Here is a 25379-nt window from a genome sequence, read left to right on the forward strand (position 1 = left end):
CACTCCTCAATCCTCCGGTTGACTTTAAGGCTTCGTCACACAGGCGCGTTTTCCAGGCGGGGCGTGAGCGGGGCGGGGCGTGAGCGGGGCGCGCCGCTTTTACATATAAAACGCTCACGCCCCGCTCACGCCCCGCCCTGAAAACGCGCCTGTGTGACGAAGCCTTTAGGTTTAGGTATAGAGAATAGTGTGTGATATGTACCTGGCTTTCGTCGCACGCGCCACTGCACCGGCGGCGCCGGGCTACCCGAGCCCGACGAAGCCAGCTTGAGGCCGTCACCTAAAAACAAACATACTTAAACATAATTTATTTAACTAGTAGTTCGCCCCGAACTGAGAACTCGCGGTTCGCCAAAATGTTAGATCATTATTTTAAAATTATAAATTTAAAAACTATATTATAAATGTGTAAGCCGAGCAGTTTCATTTGATACCAAAGTCGACCATACTTTCTTGCAAAAAACATGACCAGAATAGCAAGACCCCTCACAAATAGCTTTTTAGCCTTCTAAGCTCTTCTAGCTCAATAACCCCTTGATCGAGCCTGCTCATAATTTAATGACTAAAATATAATGCCCTCGACTACACGTTTACCAAATGTCATTTAAAATAGAACAAATTTACTTAAGTTATTGTATATCAAACTATCCTCTGATAGTTCAGCTTAAAAACATCGAAATGCCGGGACGTGCCCCTAGCCAGCCGTGTGTTCCAAGTTGAATGTAAGAACTTCACTTCGCTTCGCTCGCTCGTTCGAAAACGCATAATTCGTGGTTACATTCATATAAAACAAAGACTTAAAAATAGTGATGGTTTACATGTGCCTGAACTAGGATTCCCTTTTGCATACTATACAATGCATACGATAAGTATAGCTAGTCTAGTTACATACCTACTGTATTCAAAACAAAAATTTAAACCAGTAGTTACTAACCGGTGGTAGAATTTATAAATAGAATAGTCCTTTATTGACTTTATTCAATAAAGGTATTAACTTCCAAACAGCTAGGTGTCCCTGGCAAAAACTACTAAGTATATCGCGTGACCATTGCTTTTGAAATCAGTACAGTACCTATATCGCGAAGGACAATTTAATTATACGTTCCCATGCTTAAGTATTGATAGATAGTATTGTCTAACCTCCGTATTGTTTCCAATCCGAAGTTATCCCAACAGACCTTACCAAAACCTTGGTTCATAACATAATTTACGGAACACAATGAAAAACTTTGTTAAAAGATTATTAATTTAGGGTTAACTAAGTCATTTGATTTTTATCTAAGTATAATAATGTAACTAAGTAAAATTTATTTAACGTCATAAAAAAATAAGGTAAAAGAGCCACTTCATGCATAACATTTTCTAAAAAAATATTTACAAGGCAAATAATTTCATTCCGTCTATTCGATACAACTACGAGTAGCGTCATCTTTTAGAAGAACCTGAAACTATATGGAGAACTGGACTTACAACTGGAATACGAAACGTGAGCAACTAAACACCATGTAGCAAAGCTCTGTAGTCAACTTCTTAACAGTACGCAAGTTTTCCGCGAGATGGCGCTTTTCATGGAAAATGGAAACTTGTCTGAAACGGGATATATTTTATTTTTGTTTGTTATTAACTTATTGCGTGCACTAAATACAACTATTGGCACCTACACAAGTTATGAAAAAAATGGTATTAATAGATGTTTTAAAATATATTAATAAGTATCTCATAAGTACTCACTCCTCCAGCACTCTTGAAACCGGACCTTCCGCGCCTCCAGCGGTCCTGCTGAAGACCTGAACAAAAATAAAATTCTAATTAAAAACTTCGTAACTTTGCAGGTGTAATTACCTACGAGTATCTATCGCTGACACACCGCAGGGTCGGCTCTTACACCTATTATGTATACATTCGTAACAACTATGCTACGTCAAAGATTAGAGATAGATTATTACTAATTATTCAAATTACAAATTCTAACAACTTGAAATACGAGCGGATGAAATTGGGATATCTAGTGGTATTGACCACTCGTTTTCAATTATATTAATAGAATTTAAATGCCTAGGAGTTAAGATATATCTATATAATACCTTTAAACGAGCAATTCTTGTTTATTTATTTATATATATATATATTTCGGGGATCTCGGGAACGGCTCTAACAATTTCGATGAAATTTGCTATACGGGGGTTTTCGGGGGCGAAAAATCGAACTAGCTAGGTCTTATCTCTGGGAAAACGCGCATTTTCGAGTTTTTATATGTTTTCCGAGCGAAGCTCGGTCACCCAGATATTTATTATATAAAGGGAGATCACGAAATCGAGCGATTGAAATTAAAAAATCGTCCCCTCTAACTTCGTCTTTCTAATGTTCTCGACGACTGTTTTGGGTCGATAAAACTCATAAAACGTAAATAATGTACGGAAGTTAAATAGGTACTTTGAAGTTAAATTACGAAAGTTAATTTTCTTAATTAGAAATGAAACCTCAAGTTAGATTCAGAATATGAACGAAATATAGGAACGATCCGACGAGGATGAATAACTGAAATACTTAATCGAGCCTTCCACCAATGTCGCTTACGAAACGCTGCTCTTTTACTCCGCAAAAAATGATACCAGATATTTAAGTGTGATAACGTAATCGTAAGTGACACCGGTGTAATGAACATTACACCGATGTTCGTAATAATGGTCCCCGTGAGTTCGATTTTGTATTGTCATCGTACACGACACCTCGTTAATTTCTTCGGAGATGTACGAGTTACTGCAAGCAGTACTCATGACATTTTCGTTTACCGAAAAACTATTACTGACTAGCTGTTGCCCGCGACTTCGTACGCGTGGATTTGTACATTAGCTTAGAACATTATGCAGCAAAAGATAGCAGTAGGGACGGTTAATCATTTGTTAAGTATTATACAACTTAATTATTAGATTTGTCTTTCACAACCTGGCTACGAAGTTTCAAGCCCCAAACTGAATAAAATTGCTCTCGATATAATCCCTCTCAACCCCCAGGAGATTTTCAAGTCCACTATTTAATAAAACCTACTACGTAACTACCTATTTACGAAGCTAGAAATTCCTAGGTTTAAATAAAATTTGAAACCTCTACCAACCTTACAACCCCTTTTTTAAACCTTTTAGGGGATGATTTTTTAAAAACACTAAAATCACTTTTCTTGTATTCTAATAATATGCCTTTATACAACGATTCAAGTCCCGCACTCAAATAAATGTTTGACCTCCAAACAAATTTTCAACCCCTTGTTCACCACTTTGGGGGATGAATTATCAAAAATTCTGAAATTAGTTTTCTTTTCTTTTTATAAAATACCTTTTTACGAAGTTTCAAGTTCCTAGTTTTAAATAAAATTTGAACCCTATACAAACCTTCAACCGTTTTTTAACCGTTTTAAGGGATGAATCTTTATAAACGCTGAAATTACTTTTCTTGTGTTCTAATAATATGGCTTTGTACAAAGACTCAAGTCCCGCACTCTCAAAAATATTTGATTTCCATACAAACTTTCAACCCCCTTTTCACCACCTCAGGAGATGAATTTTAAAAAACGCTTAAAAGTAGTTTTCTTCTCTTTTAATGAAATAACTTTTCACGAAGTTTCAAGTTCCTAGCTTTAAATCAAATTTGAACCCTATACAAACTTTCATCCCCTTTTGGGCCCTTTTAGGGGATTCGTTTTTAAAAACGATGAAAACACTTTTCTCGTATTCTAAAAATATGTCATTATACAAAGATTCAAGTCCCGCACTTAAAAAAATGTTTGACCTCCATAGAAATTTTCAACCCCTTTTTCACCACTGTCCACGCATGTAGGGGTGGACGAGAAGATCTTGGGGTCGTGGATGAGGTGAGTTAAAATGACACTCGTAGTCCAATACATGCACGTATAATTAAGTACTTTGGTGATACATAGGTGGTAGAATATCACTAGTGGTAAGCGGACGGGCACGACCGTCCGTCGCAAGATTGCTGAGAGAATGGCCGCTGCCGGCCCCGCTTCTCCGCGCCCCGCACCATGCGTTGCGTCGGCGTCGGCTCCCGAAGATTCCCGAGCAAAGACGAGGCGTTAACAACCACCGTAAAAGATGAATTTTGAAAAACGCTGAAATTGGTTTTCTTCTCTTTTAATGAAATAACTTTTTGCGAAGTTAGAAATTCGTAGCTTAAAATAAAATTTAAACCCTTTACAATCTTTCAACCCCTTTTTAACCCTTTTAAGGGACGAATTTTAAAAAACGCTGAAATAACTTTTCTTGCGTTCTAATAATATGGCTTTATACAAAGATTCAAGTCCCGCACTCTCAAAAATATTTGATCTCCATACAAACTTTCAACCCCTTTTTCACCACCTTGTGGGATGAATTTTTAAAAACGCTGAAATTATTTTTCTTGAGTTCTAATAATATGGCTTTATACAAAGATTCAAGTTCCGCACTCTCAAAAATATTTGATCTCCATACAAACTTTCAACCCCTTTTTCACCACCTTGGGGGATGAATTTTTAAAAACGCTGAAATTATTTTTCTTGAGTTCTAATAATACGGCTTTATACAAAGATTCAAGTCCCACACTCTCAAAAATATTTGATCTCCACACAAACTTTCAACCCCTTTTTCACCACCTTAGGGGGCGAATTTTTAAAAATGCTGAAATTAGTTTTCTTGTTTTATAATTTAATACCTTTTCACAAAGTTTCAAGGTCCTAGCTTAAAATAAAATGTGCACCCCAAGACAAACTTTCATCCCCTTTTTAACTCCCTTAGGGGTTGAAACTTTAATAATGTTCAAATAATGTTATTTTGCTATCTTATGTTATGCCTTTATAAGAAGTTTTAAAGAATTTGTAATGGATTCCATCTTTCAACCCCTTTTTAACCCTGTTAGGGGATGAATTTTTAAAAACGCTAAAATTACTTTTCTTATTTTCTAATAATATGGCTTTGTACGAAGATTAAAGTCCCGCGCTCAAAAAAATGTTTGATATCCATACAAACTTTCAACCCCTTTTTCACCACCTTAGGGGATGAATTTTCAAAAACGCTGAAATTGGTTTTCGTGTATTTTAATAATATATCTTTTTACGAAGTTTCAATTTCCTAGCTCAAAATAAAACTTGAACCCCATACAAACTTTCATCCCCTTTTTAACCCCCTTAGGGGTTGAATTTCTCAAAATCGCTTCTTAGCTCTTATACATTTTATAAATGCAACCTAGTGTCCAAATGTCAACTTTCTAGCGTTTGTAGTTTCGGCTCTGCGTTGATGAGTCAGTCAGTCAGTCAGTCAGTCAGTCAGTCAGTCAATCAGTCAGGACACGTGCATTTATATATATATATAATATAGATATATAGATAGATAAATAAATCACATTTTGTGTCCAATCAAATCACGTTGCCACAAGCCCAGTAAAAAGCTTTATATGTATTAGGTCGTTATAGCTTTTCCCGGAGATATTGCTAAAACAATATCCGGAGTACGCTGTGGCCGGACGCGGTGTTTACGCTACACATAAAACCTATTCTTCTTCGTGGCTAAGACATATTAAAGGAAAGGAGATGGACTTAATACGTTACAAGCTTTTATTTAACTTGGAATGTTTGTAAAGGTATCATGTATTTGTATATGTTAAGTCCCTAAGATATGTATGTTTGGGTCAAATATTGCAAGCTAAAGGCTCACTTCCCATTCCCATTCCCAAACTTCAGTAACTTCACATACAATATCTGGATGACCGAGCTTCGCTCGGAAAACATATAAAAACTCAAAAATGCGCGTTTTCCCAGAGATAAGACCTAGCTAGATCGATTTTTCGGCCCCGAAAACCCCCATATAGCAAATTTCATCGAAATCGTTAGAGCCGTTTCCGAGATCCCCGAAATATATACATATAAATAAATAAAAATATAAATAAACAAGAATTGCTCGTTTAAAGGTATTAGATTAGATATGTAAAGTGGGTGACAATGCAATATTATAATATCATCGAGCTGATCAGGTGATGGACACAGGAGTTGGTCTAACAACGCAACCTAATTAATGTATTTCGATTTGTTTAGGATTGTCACGTTGAGTATTATTTGCCTGTTGAAAGAAAAGTACAGTGTATCAAAAGCGGCCAAGAGCGAGTCGGACTCGCCCATGAAGGGTTCCGTATTTAGGGGATTTTGACGTATTCAAAAAAAACTACTTAGTAGATCACGTTCAAACCAATTCTCGGTGAAAGTTTGCATGGTAATGTATATCATATATTTTTTTTAGTTTTATCATTCTCTTATTTTAGAAGTTACAGGGGGGGGGGGACACATTTTACCACTTTGGAAGTGTCTCTCGCGCAAACTATTCAGTTTAGAAAAAAATGATATTAGAAACCTCAATATAATGTTTGAAGACCTATCCAGAGATACCCCACACGTATGGATTTGATGAAACAAATTTTTTTGAGTTTCAGTTCTAAGTATGGGGGAACCCCCAAAATTTATTGTTTTTTTTTTCTATTTTTGTGTGAGAATCTTAATACGGTTCACAGAATACATCTACTTACCAAGTTTCAACATATAGTTCTTATAGTTTCGGAAAGTGGCTGTGACATACGGACGGACAGACAGACGGACAGACGGACAGACGGACAGACAGACAGACAGACATGACGAATCCATAAGGGTTCCGTTTTTTGCTATTTGGCTACGGAACCCTAAAAATGAAATGTAGGACAAAAACTTTTAGGACAATTTACGAAGACTTCATTACCAATGTGAAATTGTGATATTATGCTGCCGATATTCTACATATAATAAAGCGTCACATACGTATTACGTATTCGAGGTAGGTAATAACTGTATTTGGAACAAGAATATCCAGACTACGATGAACCGACCTAACTTGGCATACTATGCTCATCAAAACTATTCCTCCCCGACGTTGACCTTATTAAAACTTTTTGAATTTAAACTTTAGTGTAGAGTTGGTATGGTATAACCATTGTTATAGGTACCATTAATCATTGTCTGGTTTTATACAGGGTGCCATTTGAGTCGTGATCAGTAATATGTTTTACAGTACATATGGGGCTACTTTTCCGCACTAGTGCGTAAAATAGCACTTTTCGTGCATATGTCGAAACTTTTAAGTGCCATATGTACTGTAAAACGTTGTTCGATACACGTGCGAATAGGTAATTCGCAACTCGTGTCGATTTAAAACACTCCCTTCGGTCGTGTTTTAATTTATCGCCACTCGTTTCGAATTTCCTCTTTTTCGCACTTGTATCGAAAATAACTATTTCTAACTTCATAAATAACGAGCAATTTAATGCCCCTACTCTTACTAAAATCAGACAAGATTTTTTTTATTTTTTGTTTATTTTTTGTCATTTATTTTACTTTTATAAGTGGATTTAGGATATTACAAGTATTACAACGGCTTATTAAGGTATTTAAATTAGTAAATTGAATCGCCTCTTTGAATCGGAACTGTTTGACATCAATTTTGTCATTTGTCCCAGTTAGAAATAAAATTTACTTAATTTTTCATTTGAAATATCTTACAATGCTATTTAAATACCACATTGCCACTTGTAAAAGTAAAATAAATGTCAAAAACTAAACAAAAATATTGTCTAATTTTAGTAAGAGTAGGGGCATTAAATTACTCGTTGTTTATGGAGTTAGAAAAACATATTACTGATCACAACTCAAATGGCACCCTGTATAACTACTGTTTTAGCATGAAGCGTCATCATATGTATATGTCGCAGTCGGATTGTATAATCCGCCGTATTACATTACGGCTAGCCGTTTTACAAAACAGGGGCGTTTTGAAATGCGGCGGTTCGACGATTAGCCGGATTGAATGCGGCTGAATGAAAATCCGCCGGAATGTATTCGGCGCCATACGTTCTTCAAGACGGCTAGCCGTAATGTAATACAGCGAGTCATTAGCCGCCGCTTTGACAGTTTTTAGTTCCCATTTTTAACACTCGTGGCGCTGCCTGACATAACAACAACAAACTATGAAAAACGCTGGGGTGTCCATCAAATCTGGAGTTCGTCGGACTGTTTCTTTTCAAAAAACATTTCCTTCGCAACTTAACTAGACGGAGCGCTTCGCGGGGCTCCTATTTCTGAGCGGTTTGCCCTTCGGGCATCTGAAGCTACCTAACGAACCTAACCTACCTAGCTATTGATTTAGTGAGACGTCCGTGAAAACATTACACTTTGGGGAAAAAAGCGTAGGTAGGTAAGTAGGTTAGGTTCGTTAGGTAGCTTCAGATGCCCGAAGGGCAAACCGCCCAGAAATAGGAGCCCCGCTTGCGGGGCTCCGTTTATTTAAGTTGTGAAGGAAATGTTTTGGAAAAGAAACACATGTAGTGCGGTGGGACCATGGTAAAAATAAATTAAATTGCAAACATTGTCAAACTCCGGTTACGTAGGCGACCGAAACAATGGTCACTCTACAATCTAAATAGTAGATACGATGCGGCTAAACGTAGGCTGCCTTATTGAAGAACGTATCGCAATGACAATCCGGCTAACCGTCGAACCGCCGCATTTCAAAACGCCCCTGTTTTGTAAAACGGCTAGCCGTAATGTAATACGGCGGATTATACAATCTGACTAGGACATATATACAAGCCATAATAGCTGTTCTGGAGATATTGCGAAAACAATATCCGGACTACGGAGTACATTTATGCCGACCCGACCGAACTAGAGATTTACCCTGCACATTGAATGTTTCCGGTGGCTTTTATATTTATCTGATACTAATCGGTTGATTGAATATTATTTTGTCGAGAACAACGTTTGTAACAAGCAATCGTAATATTTATAACAGAGATTTAAGAAATTTGAGCGCAAAAGTAAACTAACAGTGAAGTTTTTATCAGGTAAAAAAAATACTTTCTGGAATTTTGGTATGTATTCATCTATGCATGATTAATTGATTATACTCAGTGAGAAGTAAAAATTAGGTTAGAGGTACCTATTTAAAGACTTGTATGACTCTCGTCCGACACGACCGCTTAGTTATTTTTGCTGCTGACTGTACAGCGTACGACTGTACGTTTTATATTCTATGTACGTGTATGAACATGTGTAAGCTCCTTGCATTCACAATTCCCTTCCTTTTCATTCCTTCTTAGAAGTCTTACAAGCACACATAAATCCTACGCAGGTTTAATAAAGGACTGAGTTACGTGGACGTATTAGAAAGGATGCTTGTATTTCAGATAGACCTAATATTGGCCGTTCTCAGTTTAATGTCTAGTGTGTGTGTCGATTTTCGACAGTATTGCTTACACATTAAAGTAGGATTAACTTTATAGTGAGATAGTGATGTCATGTTACAACATAGAGTACGTTGAAATGTAACTGTATACTATAATTTGACTACGAGACCTCATAACAAACATGCATAAAACATAGGTAATATAATACCTTTCCTTCTTCATCAGTTGAGTAATAAAAGTCATGTAATAAATTGCGCTACAATATGATACCGGAATTGATCTTTATCTTAATTAAATTAGAAAAAGTAAACAAATACTCAAATAAATAAAAGTCCAAAATTCCTTAATGAAGTCGTTTACTTTGAGCGCGTAATGGCTTAATGAAATAGGGCACGAACACGTGGAAGGGTCACCGTTTGTTGCAAGCATCAAAAAGGCCTGGCGGTTTTATGTAATTATTTTTGTTATACAAGTACTGTACGTATATGAAGCTCTTGTGTTTTTGCTTCGTGGGATGTTAGAAGTTGAAAAAAATATGTTAACAGTACATATGTGGCTACCTTTGCGCACTAGTGCGTAAAATAGCACTTTTCGTGCGTATGTCGAAACTTTAAAGTACCATATGTACTGTAAAACGTTGTTCGATACACGTGCGAATAGGTAATTCACAACTCGTGTCGATTTAAAACACTCCCTTCGGTCGTTTTAATTTATCGCCACTCGTTTCGAATTTCGTCTTTTTCGCACTTGTATCGAAAATTGGAGGCCGAATCTTAATACCTAATACGGATCGGATCGACTGCTACAACGAATTATAAAATTATTTAAAAATAAGGTATGAATCGTCAGATAATCATCACCAATAAACATCATTGATATTATATTATGATCTGTCGTCCTTTTAGCGACGACAGATCATTAAAAAACAGTGTCATTTTTTATTTTGTTCATCAGTGGTTGATTTCGTTGAAAGGGATTTTTAAATAAACTCTTTGCTTTAAGTTTCTTGTAATGATTACGTAATGTATAAGTAGTCTTAGTAATAATGATTAATACAAGACTCGCTTTATCTTTCCTCTACTGTAAGGAAAAAAAACTTTCAAGATCCTGATGATAAATGACTAGTTTTCGCTGGACAACTTGAAAACTTATAAGAAACACGCGAACGCTACCGTAAAATGGGGTGAGTAGGGTCAAAACTGAAATTCAAACTTCGATAACATTTTATCGTTACATATGAAAACTGAATGGTGTACCTATATAATAAGTGTTCCGGACGTTTGTATTTTAGTTTTTATTTTATTTTGGGTAGTTGCATTTCATAACTTTGACGATAAAGAGGAAACCTACCTCACCCCGTAGTGCCTTCGTATTTGGGGTGAGAGGGGTTTTCATACAAAGGTGATTTTGGAAGATTGTTGGATCCGGATATTATGCGTATTACTATAGCTCCATTTTAAATTGGAATACATTATTTTTGTAGCAGTAGCCTTAAAATCCCTTCTCACCCCCCTCTCAAACCTTCTCTCCCCATTCATAACCCACCTCTCCCCGCGAGACCTACTCACCCCGTTTTACGGTACTTAGTCTTCATGTCCACTTGAGACTTCCAAATTGTTCGCAGTGCCCTCGTTGCCTTTCAAATAAATGTAGCTCAGCTCTTAGCCTCTTACCATTACCTGTAAAGTTAATATTGACACAATTCATCGTTGTATCGTTTTTGCTAAACTAAACATTATTAAGTCTGGCAGTAATCAATGTAAACATCTATTTAATACATCAGAACATTTTATAGAAGCTAAAAGACAAATTAGACATGTGTAATAAACACAGACTTGTCATTCTCGCGCTCGCGCTTGACAGACAGCTGAAGTGTGCGAAAGGGAAGCCATCACGTATATGAACATCGCATGAGTGCGAAAGAGTCAGACTACAAATGAGAAAACGTGACCATTTTTGAGTTTGACGACGGCCGCGGACAGCCAAGAGCGTATCACCGTAATTTTCAATTTGAAAAATATACACACATTCGGAAGAAAACTATTTGATAAAGTAATACAATGAAGATAGTGTCTTGTAGTGTACCGGATTTCAGTGTCACGGGGCCAAATAAACCTAGCAAATACTCATTTCAGAGGAATAATGATATTCGAGGCGAAATTTTCTTAACGATATTTTGACAAATTAACAGCATAAAAAGTGTAAGAAGCCGGTTTATACAGTTGATTATAAGTTTTTCTTCCTTTGTGTGCTAATATTTTATCATATTACTCAATAATTTAAAATATTTTGTGTAAAAACATAAACTGTTACTTTATGCTAGGGCTTGACAAAATGTTCAGATGACAGTATCGATAACTTGTCGGTATATTAATAGCTATGTAATCATTTCTTCATAACCGACCTTTATAACCGACTTCAAATAATAACGATTGTTATACCCTTTTTGAAAATTTAAACTTCACTTTCTAACACAGTAAGAGTTAGACTAAGATAAGGCTGTAACGATTTCGATAGCTCACGCAGTGCAGGTGTTATTTTATACATTATAATGTCGTAGAATTTTAACGTTTAAAATAACACATTTGAAAAAGTAGTCGATAAAGCAATCAAACACCGACAGATTATTAATATGTTGTAACATGACATCACTATTTTTGATCTCACATAGACAATTTACGCACACACTTGCATTTCATTTTTGGTCGCACTTTTGAAGATTGACTGTTGTTCTTGTCTGTTCTAATTCTATGGTAATAAATGTATTATGAATTTATGACAGGACATGACGTAACTCAAGTCTCAAAGAGTATCTTTTTACTTTTGACATAATGCGACTCATTTGTGACTGGTGATTGGCACAAACACTGAAAATTATTTATTTATTTGGAAAATAAAATTCCGAAATATATAAAGAAATAAAAATTACTTACATTGGTAAACCAGATTTTTAGGTGATCTCTTGTGACAACCAAGATTTAAGTTCAGTGTTTTACTAGCGCAAGTCGTGATTGATGACAAGAATAGACGCCGCTTTGCAGCATCACTAAGGTAGAAGTAACTCTACCCTCCCTAGAAAATACAAAATAAAATAATGGCGCCGCCACACTTGCAGAATTAGCTTAGATATACTCTATACTCTAGAACTACAGTTCAACGCTAATGATAGTTCCAAATCACGCGCAAATACATTAATATACCTACTCGCAATTACTGCTACCGCTTGCTGTTGTGTAATATTACCTCTGTAAAATAATCCAACAGATATATAGGTGGATTAAAACGGCCAGCCCGTGTTTCAGCCACAGTCGCTACATTTAAGCTGGAAACAAATTATCGGACGCGGCTGACGGACGCGGCTCACAGCCGCGATTTATAGGTATCTAGATAATGAATATACTCTGAACTGTGCAAACTATCGGAGGTAAGCCGTGGACGTAACCTTGAGCCTTCGGACATCCGACAGAAATCTGGCGCGCTGGATGTTCCTGACTGTGCACACTTTTATGTCGCGCGCGTCAGCCGCGTCCTATAATTTGTTTCCAGCTTTAATTGGGTTAAGTCTTTCATAATGGAATCTTAAATGCATTCGGACGGGTAAAAATTTCAATGGGAAATTTATTCTGCTTCGTAACTTATCTAGTCGCGGCGACAATGAGTTGGCTTGGTCTTGATGGAAGGTGGGTATTGAGGTTTTATGGTCGAATTAGCCATCCCGCTCGTACCTATACTCATGTCAGTCAATCTGATAAGGGACACTTTTCTTTATGAAGTTTTGAATTAAGTACCCTACACTGCGCTCCAAAGAAGACGCAGTATGTGGTATGCGTCCGGATAGGTGGGCTAGTATAGAGCTACCAGGTGACGTGGCAGGCCCAGACGGAGATGGTGGGACGACTTAGAAACATCCATCAGTAAGTGGCCGAAAAAAACTCAACGAGAGTTCAGAATCAAGGGGAGAGGCCCTCGGCAGTGCGACACTATTATAGGCTACGAAAAAAAGCCATGAAAGTTTTGAAATCTAAAAACAAAATCGGTTTAGTTATGCCTGAAAGATATATAAAAACGTACGTGTAAGAAGCGCATTATTATAATCACCATTCGTACAAATCGTACAGGTAATGACGTTGTTTATGAGAATACTAATTAATGTAATTAGACGAAGAGTAATTTGAAACCCTAACACAAGTGTTTCGTCCACATTTTTCACTTGTGAAAGTTGTGAATAATGCTATTAAACACGCAATTTGTAAGGCTGGGCTAATTTTAATTTAATCCAATGCTTATTTTCCTACATTAATTCCACTGAACGATCAAAAAAATTTATACATTCTTCGCCTCATTACAATGGAATAAAGTGCAAAATTGTAAATATGTTTTTGATGGGAACTCAACAAGAACTTCACGAGTTACCATCTTAATTACGCCTGAAACTTTCTGTTACAGTCACTTGGACTAATGACTGTAGCTAACTTGTTAAGTACGGAATGTTGATGCTGGTTACCGCAACATGGATTACTACCCCTAGATTAAACATTAGTAATCTATCGACTTATGCGCTCAACACGTATAATTAGGTTCTTTTTATAATCACAAAGTACGCTGCAAGTTCGCTCTTCCGCACCAATAAACTTCAAGTCAACCGCGATTTCCATTTTTCTGAATTTACGTAGATAACTCACTCGCAAAAACGTTAGAGATTCATCTTTTCTCTCTCTCTCTTTCTTCAGAAATACCATAGGTGGATGCTACTTAACTGATAGTACACTAGTCACACACTCTACTATTTATCAGAATGAGAATGCTAGAATTTAACCAAGCTAACTCGGCATGGGCATGGGCATTAATGAGGACATTGCCACACTTTGTCTTAGCAATGACAAAGTGTGGCAATGTCCTCATTAATGTACATTTTTTATCAAATTATGACGTTTATAATTAGTATAATTACACTCCCTTAGTTTGTTCTGTTCAAGTCAACACAAGGTTAGCTTAAACGGAATCTAATACGCATCGTACGCCTTAGAGCGATCATACATGATCGATCTATAAATTAGTAATCGGTGCGGCAATATAACTTAACGGCACTTGGCAAAACTACTTTGGACAATATTGTGTTTCCGCTAACTTAATTACGCCACTACTTCGTAGGCGACGGTTCCTTAGTTTCATAGCAACTGTTGAAACTTATGAAGGCTAAGAACGTACTTATAGGCAAGTTGTACATTGTAAGGTTATAACATAATTTATTGCCGGCACGAAAATTTATTAAGTACCTACGCTCACCTTGTGACTAATAAAATTTGCTGTGTATGTAGTTACCTAACGTAAATTGCATTGGGATAACTTAGAAGAAAGTCCTCCTTAGGACTACATTTCAGAAAAAGGTATCTTCTGTGGACAATATAAAAGATAACGACCCGGGTACATATATAGCCCAAGAGGCTGAATGTCTGCACATACATGCTGATTTGCTGATGCATCTTATACCTATAGGCGTCAAACTCATACAAAACACTATACCAAAATATAAAAGTCAATATTTCACGTTTCATACAACCTAAGTAGGAAACGATCTTAAGAACTAAGTAGGTATAGTGTTTATTAAATTTCAACCCGTCTCAACAAAATACAAAGTTCGCAAGTAAAGAGTCCCCGAAAGTGACTTGTTTATTTACAAGTACTTTAATTAATAAACGAGGAACGACAGTTGACCGACCAGGGACAAAGCAGAATATTGTTTGCAACAAGGCGATCACGTCACGATCTACTGGCAACCGGGATCTAAGTAGTTCACCGAGCTAATTTTGGCGTAGATTGTAGATTCAAGACCTTTTATTACTTGAAAAAGCTAGTTGCATTGCAAATCATTCCTAGTAAATTGTATCCCTTGAAAAATGGAAACTATGTAATAGTACGGCGGCGTCCACGAGCCGAGTTAGTAGGCTCACTGCTTACCTGCCAACACGCATTGGACAAGCGCGGAAGGTTCATTGTCTAAACCCCCCCTCTATTATTATGGATACGCAAATAAATAGAATATAAGATAGTATAATTTGTAATATTGGACAGAAGAACTATCCAGTTGTTTTTTTTTTTCGTTATCATACCAAAACATGGGGTCAATAAAAATATATACATAGGTAAATATACACCTTGGTAATCTGTAAAATGAGCTTTTCATGAAACGATATTTAAAATAACGAGGGTTAAACCTCTTTTTAATAATACCTAGAGAATTGCGTTTACCGAGAAAATAACAACAGGTACAAAATACCTACATTTATTCAAACAAAAACCTAAACACCTAATAAAACCCACCGTGCAAAATAAGCTTGTATTTTCTAAATCCCAAACAAGGCCCTGCTAAGAACGTTTTCTGTAAATGTATGTAAATGACATTAGAGAAAGGAGTGCGTACCGCGAATAATAAAGCCCATCCTGAGAGTTCGGTCTGAGATTAGGCTTCAGTTTTATTTGTTTTGTGGAGCAATTTCGTGGAATGATAGATATAGTTTAAAGGGGGCGTCCCTTAGTAGCCAAGAGAAATTCTACACAATGCTTATGAACTTGCATAGAAATAAAACAACCAATGAACACCGGCATAACTTCTAGGTAGGTACCTAAAAGTACGTTTTATACCTATGCACATATTCAATGATTTTCAGTCGCCTTTCGGTGAAGAAAAACATCGTGAGGAAATAGGACTAATCCTAATAAGGCCTTTAGCTACGAATTTGTTTGGCAGAATTTAAAAAAAAGCAATAGAGAAGAAGCATAATTTACTACATAGAAGTCATTTATGGTCATAATGAGAGATAAAACCTTATAGGTTTCATCAAACATCTAAATGATGCAAGAGCAACAGGATTTTTCCGTAAAAAAACTGCTTTGTGTTTTAATTGACCCGAGTTTTCTCGCTTTCAATATCGCGAACAAAAGCTGCAAATGAGATTCTGCAACGCCCTTTTTGTTCATTAGTAACAAAGGCTGGACCAATTAAACATGAAAGTTATTTTAATTTTAATGATGATTGCTTTATTGTCAGACCAGTATCAATAAGAGTACAAGCAGTAATATTTTAATGATAAACATTTATTATTGATAGGAATGATAACAATGAGGAATATAATTGGATTTTCGTAGAATGATTCGTCGGCCAACGAGCAAACTAATGTTTCCCAGGATACGATTCTCCTTCTGGCAGAATTTAATTATGGGTCATACACGTCCTTCCCATTGCAAAGTTAGGAGAATCTAGAAACTACGTTATCTGTATCCCCTCACAGGCGGGATTAATTTTTTTAGTCCTAGGTATTCCTACTATACTTCGTTTTTTTAGGGTTCCGTTTTTTGCCATTTGGCTACGGAACATGTGTTTTTCAATTAAAAGACACATCAAGATTTTTTACCAAATTTCTAATCCTAAAAAAAAACGAAGTATAGACGTATTATGATCAGAAATTTAGTAATACGAACTTTATTTCGTAGAACTGATTATAAACGTGCCTAAATAATATTGTGTGCTAAGATCGGTATGATTTATAAAAACTATGATTTTTTTTCCATGCAAAATTAATTGCGCTTACTGTCAGCTCACTGAACATAAAAATATAGGAAACAAGTTGTTAACAAACTTGTTTTTAAAGCAAGGTATGGTTCTATACCTGGAAAGTAAACCTAATCACTAGCCCAGCTTGGTCGCTAGAATAATTATAAGTTGGACACAGTGTTGTGGCCATCGGCATTTTAATTAAACCTTCGTACAGGCTACAAGCTATGCTCATCCTAAATAATTGGCTTTCCGCCTACAAGGAATTTCCCAACTTTTCCTACCCCTTATATGCTTGTGACGCTCGTGTGTAGGTGACTAGATATCTAGGTCCTATTTTCTCTTAAAATGTTGCTGGTATAACTAGGTTTGTGTAAGATCCTAAATACTTTATACTGTTAGTAAAGAAACTAATTTAACTTTGTTTCTCTTATCCACGCTTGAGAAGTAAAAGTTTAGACTGTTTACTTAGTTGAAAATCCCCAATAATTAGCCCATCGCCTATTGGAATTGTAATTATTATTATTGTACAACTTTTCCAATACTTTATTAGAACATGTGAAGTATTTAAGAACTTATTTTGACATGGTTCTTTACATGTGTCAGTTTTTTTGTATCAAAATGTATCATAGACTAAACATTTTCTAATTAAAATAACATTTTAATGGATTTCAAGCATGTAAAAAGCTAGTTCTTTTTATTGGGCACTTTATAGTACCTAAAACCTCATAAAGTACTAAGCACTACAGCTCCGGTAGCGATTGGAATATAAGCCTTAAGCCACATGTATTATATGGAAAAGTTTTCAAACATTTGACTTAATCCCTTCAATATGAGATGTTCGTTTCAAGAGTAAGTTTACAGGCTGTACTCTTGCTTTTGAATTCTAACTACGAAATAAACTTGATTCCAAATAAGATACGCTGGCGTGATACCGCTCTGGACCGAGCAAAGTGGCGTGCTCTTGTGTTGGATGCCAAGACTCATTTTAGGTCATCGCGCCAGCCAAGTAAGTAAGTAGTAATTAAGAGACGCTCGTAAATCAATGTTTTTACGTGAACATCTTATTCAGTTCTAAAACATCAGCAGGCACTAACTACTATTACTACTAAGCTCGAGTCAAAGTTACTGCATTTTAAGTTAGCTACCAAACGGGTAATGTAGCCGAAATGTCATTCTAGTGAAACCCGCAATGCTTCTACGCTCACTTTACATCCCCGAGATTTACATTCACGCGCACCAATAACGCTCCTTTAGATTCTGCAGTGCGTCTGGCATGTTCGCCGACGCCCGACGCCTACGTTAGGGTTGCCAGATGGTCGGGATTTGGCGGGATTCTCCCGATTTTTAGCATGTGTTCCCGATTTCCGACAAAGTGAAAATTTTCCCGGAAAACAGCTTCACGTTATAAAACAATAATTTCAAGTTCCGAACTGTCGTCGAGCGAGCGAGCGACCCGCGTCGAGCCCGTCAGCGGGGCGCGCGTGCTGAGATTGGGCAGAGCAGCTGACGTAGTGCCAATTGCCAATAATGTAAAATATCGTTGTTTTTAATACAAAATTACTTTAATTTGAATGTTTTTTTTTCCCGACTTAAGTCCCAAGATCCCGAAAATTGTATATTTTTTCCCGATAATAGCGCCTTTCGATCTGGCAACCCTAGCCTACGTAGAGGACTTTCATGCCATTATGCGCAAAGAAACCATGTCCATCAGAAGCAGAATACAGGGTAGTGCCAACAGCATACTAAATATGTTAGCGGACAGGCCAGATTTTGCAAAGACATTTGGATGTCTGCACTAATAAACCTACATAAACCCAATGATTTATAAACTCAAGATAGGTTATAGGCGTTCCAAAATTGAAGCGCTTAACTTGTGACAAATTGGACAAGTTGCCCTTAGACGCGGCTGGACAAGTGGACAAGCGAGAAATGTGCACGTGCTAACGAGCTCCCGCACACCGAAAGAGAAAGAGACGACCTTATGTTTAACAATGAGTGTGACAAAGATGGATGGAATGAGAATATTAATCAAAAATAACAGATTACTTCGTAGGCACAGAAATAAATATGGAAGTATTTTTTGTGCTCCTCAAGTACGAGTATAACCTATCTATGGTTATATAATATCATTGCATAACCTAAATAACGTAGCGTTTAAGTAACTAACTAACAAATTTGTAATACTGTTATAAAGAAATTGTATATTTATTTAATCTAGAGTCTAGACACAACGACACAATAGTGAAGAGACAACTGTGATTGCATTTCGGGCACACAAATTAGCACGAGGAATCAGTCGTCTCTATAGGTAAGGTATCTCGCTTGTACTTATTGGTGCACGTGGGATGCCTAATCGCACGACTCAGTCGTATCAAAATATGAGAGCAGAATTGGCCTCCGAGTCGACAAGCGGCAACTTCGGTCGCGAACGCTAAGTTTCCAATTATTAGTTCTTGACTATCAAAGTTTCAACGAGGATATCCGGTACCAGGGAATATTAGTGTTCATAACCTGTCGACAGAAGTAGAAGTTCATAAAAACATTCTAGTAATAATACATTACTTATACAAATACCCAGTCGTCTTCATACAATGGACCTTCAGCAATGACGTAAAAATAAAAATACATGGCATTAAAACGAATTAAATACTTATACTAATCATCAAGACAAAAAAATGTGGTACCTAGTCGTAATGCGTAAGTTCCTACTCGTAATTTATTAAGGCTATATTAAGCTGAGTTTTTGTGTGGGTAGACTGGGTAGATGTCATCGACAATGAAATGAAATTTTGATGCTCATCAAAAAAACACTTGCCCTTACCGGAACTCAAAACCGCTACGTTTTAATAAATTAACGTCGTCAAAATACAAAACACCAAGTTACTTCCAACTTCCGAGTCACGGCTAAAAAATAACGCGAACGAAATATTAATAACAGAGGCGTATTTCCGTGACATTACCATTCCTTCCAAACAATGAGAAATTTAATTAACACCCGTCACATGAACCAAAGTACGTGACAGACTGAATAACAGACCAATTTGTGCGCTGCATACAAATATTTTACATGTAAGTACTCTGAATATTATGAAACAAAATACTAATATCAATCCTTCATAATATTATGCCATACACAAAAGTTTGTAAGGTTAGATATTTGTGAGGTACCTACTTTTTTAGATTCCCTGACTAAAACTTCCATTATTTCATCAGACAGTATATCAATCACATAGTTATGTGAATCTAAAATATTTACTAAGTATACGTGTATAAAAATATACATATCAATAGATAGACGTTGTCTCTCACATATGTACAGTCGGTGGCCTAACGTAAGTGTCCACTTTTCTATACAGCTACGCGGGTACTTACGTTAGGCCATTACTGTTCCATTCCAACGCAGCTCAAATCATAATTATTCCAAGAGGGCTTATGATGATAATAATATTATTTTAGCGTAATAGACGGCCGTAGTAGGTACGGCGCTCATTTAACCAGAAAACACGAAAATATCATTATTGTATTCATAGAATTTCATGCTAATATTTCCATTAAAAGTTGTCTGGCCGTGTTTTGTTTGCCGTACCGTACTTCTTAGATCCAGTTCGTTTATGTAGGAAAACCGGCCAAGTGCGAGTCGGACTCGCCCACGGAGGGCGGCCCACCATCAACAAAAAATAAAGCAAAACAAGCAAAAACACGGTCACCCATCCAAGTACTGACCCCGCCCGACGTTGCTTAACTTCGGTCAAAAATCACGTTTGTTGTATGGGAGCCCCACTTAAATCTTTATTTTATTCTGTTTATAGTATTTGTTGTTATAGCGGCAACAGAAATACATCATCTGTGAAAATTTCAACTGTCTAGCTATCACGGTTCGTGAGATACAGCCTGGTGACAGACGGACGGACAGCGGAGTCTTAGTAATAGGGTCCCGTTTTTACCCTTTGGGTACGGAACCCTAAAAAAAGGTACACACAAAATACCGCACAGGAGATTTGTTTGCTTACTAATGATATTATAAATAATTATGTACTGAAACTCTAATCAAGGTCTATTAATAACTCAAATGTAAGATTATATTTCTATAACAGTTGGTATTCAATTCCCAAGGGAGGCAGGGAGCTTCGCCGTGCATAGCAAATTCGGTTAAAACAGAGAATGTAAGTACGTTGTACAAGTCTACTTGTCTAATCTTATTAGTTTATTTTACGTTTCGATATATATTACAAGGCCCTTGGTTTCGAGATAATCAAGTTGCTCTCGAGTCCCCAGTGCTTTTATTTAATCAGTTGCTAAATTGCTTAATAGAATTCTAGATTAATATTAAAATTATTCTTATGTGTAAAGAAAAAACTGATTTATCACACATTACATAGGCTACCTGTTCTAAAATCTATCAAAAGGTTTAGAAGAGTAACGCAGAAATATATGTAACATATGTACATATGTTTGATACAAGTATTTATTGATTATTGTAGCCAGTCTGCACTTCATAAGCACCCAAATTAAACCATATAAAGTTACAGTGGAATTACTAAAATAAATTAAAAACTAGCTTAAATCTAAAATAGGCCCTTGAGGCATTGTACAGTTACCAGCAAAAATATATGACTGTGGGCAGCCGTGCAAAAATATCTGATGCTCCATTGGAGGCATAAGTATATGACGACACTACCTCGGTAAAAATATGTGATGCTTTGTGGCCGGCAAAAACATCGTTAGTCTGTATCCGCATAAATATCGAATCGGGTGGCTTAAAAATATTTGACGACTCATAAAAATCAAAATTATGTGATTACTCTCATCTGGCATAAATATCTCTCCACCGTGAATGCAAATACATGGGATGGCAGACAGACCGCCTATATATCTGACACGAAATTATGAAATATGTATGTCATCAATCGGCAAAAACGAACCATACCTGGATAGCATAGAGCCTTAAATTGTATGAAGTGATTTGACAATTCACGAAAAGAGTGCAGACTTGTCATTGCATATGTCTGTCTCACGTATTTCATTTTCAATTTTAAATTGTGACATAATTCAGGTAGACTTTTAATAGAAGATGTGTAATAAAACTAATAAACCTCCTTCTTACATAAAAAAGGATGATAAAGAAGTCAACTTGTGGACTGTGACAAGGACAAACAATAATAGCGCTTTCGCTGCTACTCCTACTGAATGATACATAAGACTATCCCGTTCGGTCATTTCCCCCACCCCTCATGCCAGATCCAGTTATATACTAGATTCATGATATGATTGCAATACGTTCAAATTTACAAAAAAATTATATCCATTTTATTCCGTCAAATCGATGATAGAATATAATGTGAGACAGACATATACAATGACAAGTCTGCACTCTTTTCGTGAATTGTCAAATCACTTCATACAATTTACGGCTCTATACCAAACATGTATGGTTCGTTTTTGAAGGTCGATAACATATTTGTGATTTTCCAACGTGTCAGATATTATAATAGGGGGTCCGTCGTCCATCCGATGTATTTGCTTTCACAGTGGAGAGATATTTATGCCAGATGAGAGTAATCAGATAATTTTGATTTTTATGAGAAATCAAATATTTTTAAGCGACCCGATCCGATATTTATGCGGATACAGACTGACGATATTTTTGCCGGCCACAAAGCATCACATATTTTTACCGAGGTAGTGTCGTCATATAGGTACTTATGCCTCCAATGGAGCATCAGATATTTTTGCACGGCTGCCCACAGTCATATATTTATGCTGGTGACTGTACCAAGGATGCTGGCGATAAAGTTACACAAAATGAAAGTTTATAAGATTACATTATCTTACGCCTCTTGCGGTAAACGACTGAGAAAGGTAAAATCCCCTGACGGCCGCACGATAAATATTCGGGGGTTACGTTTCTGTCACTGGTGAAGTGTTGAAATGGCCTGCACAACCTCGTATCCCCTTGAGTACGTAACTAATTCGGCTGCTAACTGTACACAATGCTATTCTACTAAAATTGCGAGCGTGTGCGCGTCACGCATGCCGAGCACGGCACGTGTGACCGCTTTTTTTCATATCATTTATCATAAAAGTTTGAAAGCATCAAACTAAAGTTTGGAGCTCCCAAACTTTATCTGTCCCACCTCACTTGTGAGCCCTGGCAGTCGTGAACTACATACCTATTATTTCCCCCGTGGAAGGTCGTCATTCTTGTCCAGTCGATCAAGACGATCGAGCAGTAGGAAGTTTCCAAAGTAATCGGAAATTTCAGAATTATTTCACAGGTCCAAACTTTCATTTTGGAAATGAAAATTTCGATTAAGTACCACACAAAAATATGCGCAATTTTCGAAACTTTCAGAGGGCACATCAGTAGTAGTTATATTACTTACTTTAATGCAATGGCAAGCGTGAAACAGCGGCATTTGAACTTTACATTCCATATTTGATATAATTGAATATATTTCAAACATCATTTAATTGTGATCATTTTCCGTACCACTTTTTCATGCACGGGAGAGAAAATGCAAATATCTGTAGATTCTCGACGTAAAACACATTTTCAACCATTTACTACTGGCGTAGCCACTAGACTCTAGAGCGACAAATGTTTGTCTACCAAACATTTCCGTGGAGATGTGAAGCTTCCATTTGCAAATCGTTGAAATAGTCAATATCAAATAAAGCTACCTAATGAAACGTACATGACGAATAAAAGCATGGTGCCTTTCTTCAGGTCTTGGTACCTGAGGTGTTTTCAATCAGTAAGGGGAGGTCCCTAGAGGGGTATAGCAAAATGCAAAGAGGGCCACGGAGGATAATTAAATTAAATAAGTAACCACTATTTTACGCACGGCAATGAAACCTTTAGTAACGCAGTAAAACTTTTATTAGTAAGGTATGGCTAAGAGATAACAGTCATAACAAATAATGTGCAAGCTTTAGTTGTTTACCTAATACCAGTAATTTTATGTAAGTATGCGTATATCCCATTTTCATTGCTGGATTTCGAGCAAATCCTTCCAATTAACACTTTATTAACAAAATGATTGCCCGTCAAAATAAAATACCCAATTCCCTTTCCTACTGCTCCTTTATGAATAGATTCGTATTTCTAAACGTTTGGCAAAATTTATAGGTCAGGGAAGTAATAAAGTAGAAGTGAGTATGTGTAATTACACTAACCGTGATATAGGTAATACGAGGGTTTGAACCCACTTTCGACGAAAGGTCCCTTTATAAATAACCAAGGGATTAACTAACACGACCCACACTGGCTACGCTGCTGCTGTACTAGTAGTACCAATCCAATGCGAGTTAGCGTGCGTGTTGCATTCGTTGCGTGCTTGCGTGAGTGCAGGGAGAGTTTTAGTTTTCGGGCGCCACGGTAATGTGATCTCCAAATACAAGTTTTGAACAACGGATTGTACTAGTGTAGTGAGTGTGTAACTAATAGGTGAGTAAAGGACGATTAATTCGCTGAATCGTTCCTAGAATTATTTCGTTGTATCCTTTAGATCAGCGGTCGGCAACAAGCGGCCCGCGGGCCGCATGCGGCCCGCAAACCTCTCACTTGCGGCCCGCGAGCCTCCCTGGGTATTTTGTATGTAATATTGACAAACGACAAAGTCTGATAAAGTCATAAATATTAACAAAGTGTGGCCCGCGTCACCTTCGTTAACTATTATGTGGCCCTTGGCTGCTAAAAGGTTGCCGACCGCTGCTTTAGATAGGTATGGGTCCATGACTTCCCAAAAGTAAAATAATACCTGATTAAAAAGGACAGTTTCACGGTATTCGGTATTCGCAATCAGGACTCTTATATTAGACCGACCGATCATCTCGCCCAGGCTTAGAAAGCGGTACGAATAATATGAGGTTGTTTCCACAGCTTACAAGCAAATCGCCTCAAGCTACCAGAGCAACTTCGAGATTCGTTAATATGCGTAACCTTATGCACTTTACAGTGGATCGGTAGATGCTATTCAGTTGGTAAACGATTGGAATTACGGTCATCGCTACGATGAATTGGGGCATGCAATATTGATAACCTATTGGTTTTCTAGGGGCAGTGCAAATGTTCTTTGAGTTATGAGATTAAGTTGGAAAATTGAGTACCTATGTTGCTATAAAGTATAGGAAGTATAAACCTACTTGTTATAAAGAACTTTTATTAACATCCTTTATATTCTCCCTTGAACATTTTTTCACTAAACCCTATAACAAAATTTTATTATTTTCTCCATTTCTAGTTTTTTAACCAATAAAACAATTAAATCGGACTAGTTAAACCAAATTAAACGAAGAAATATCTATAGTAAACAAAACTTAATTTTTCAATATTATATTTAGATTCTAAACAGACTGAGAAAATCATAAATTTTCAATAGAAATGGGAACTATAAAAACTTCTCTATTAAAATCTAAACATTTGACTTTAACGTTACCTAACCTTTGATTGTGGGAGTCGCAGGTACATTACTTTCATCACGAAATGCGATGTCAATGAAACAATAAAAAGATACTTCGAGCAATAAAACAAAAACCTGTGGAATTTTCGCCCAGCAACAGCGTGGAAAAGTTTTCG

General features: G+C 36.8%; 1 long non-coding RNA gene across 1 annotated transcript in view; it reads right to left on the minus strand.

Moving 5' to 3' along the window:
- Positions 1-202: 202 nt before the first annotated feature.
- The window catches only part of LOC134654144 (uncharacterized), a 95555-nt gene continuing 70378 nt past the window's right edge, over positions 203-25379 (minus strand). The window contains exons 2-3 of the long non-coding RNA XR_010097311.1: positions 1732-1787; positions 203-280 (exon numbers count right to left, since the gene is read on the minus strand). This is a non-coding gene — a long non-coding RNA (uncharacterized LOC134654144). The remainder of the gene's footprint in view (positions 281-1731; positions 1788-25379) is intronic.

Source organism: Cydia amplana, chromosome 14 (assembly GCF_948474715.1).
Source record: "Cydia amplana chromosome 14, ilCydAmpl1.1, whole genome shotgun sequence".
NCBI classification, from domain to species: domain Eukaryota; kingdom Metazoa; phylum Arthropoda; class Insecta; order Lepidoptera; family Tortricidae; genus Cydia; species Cydia amplana.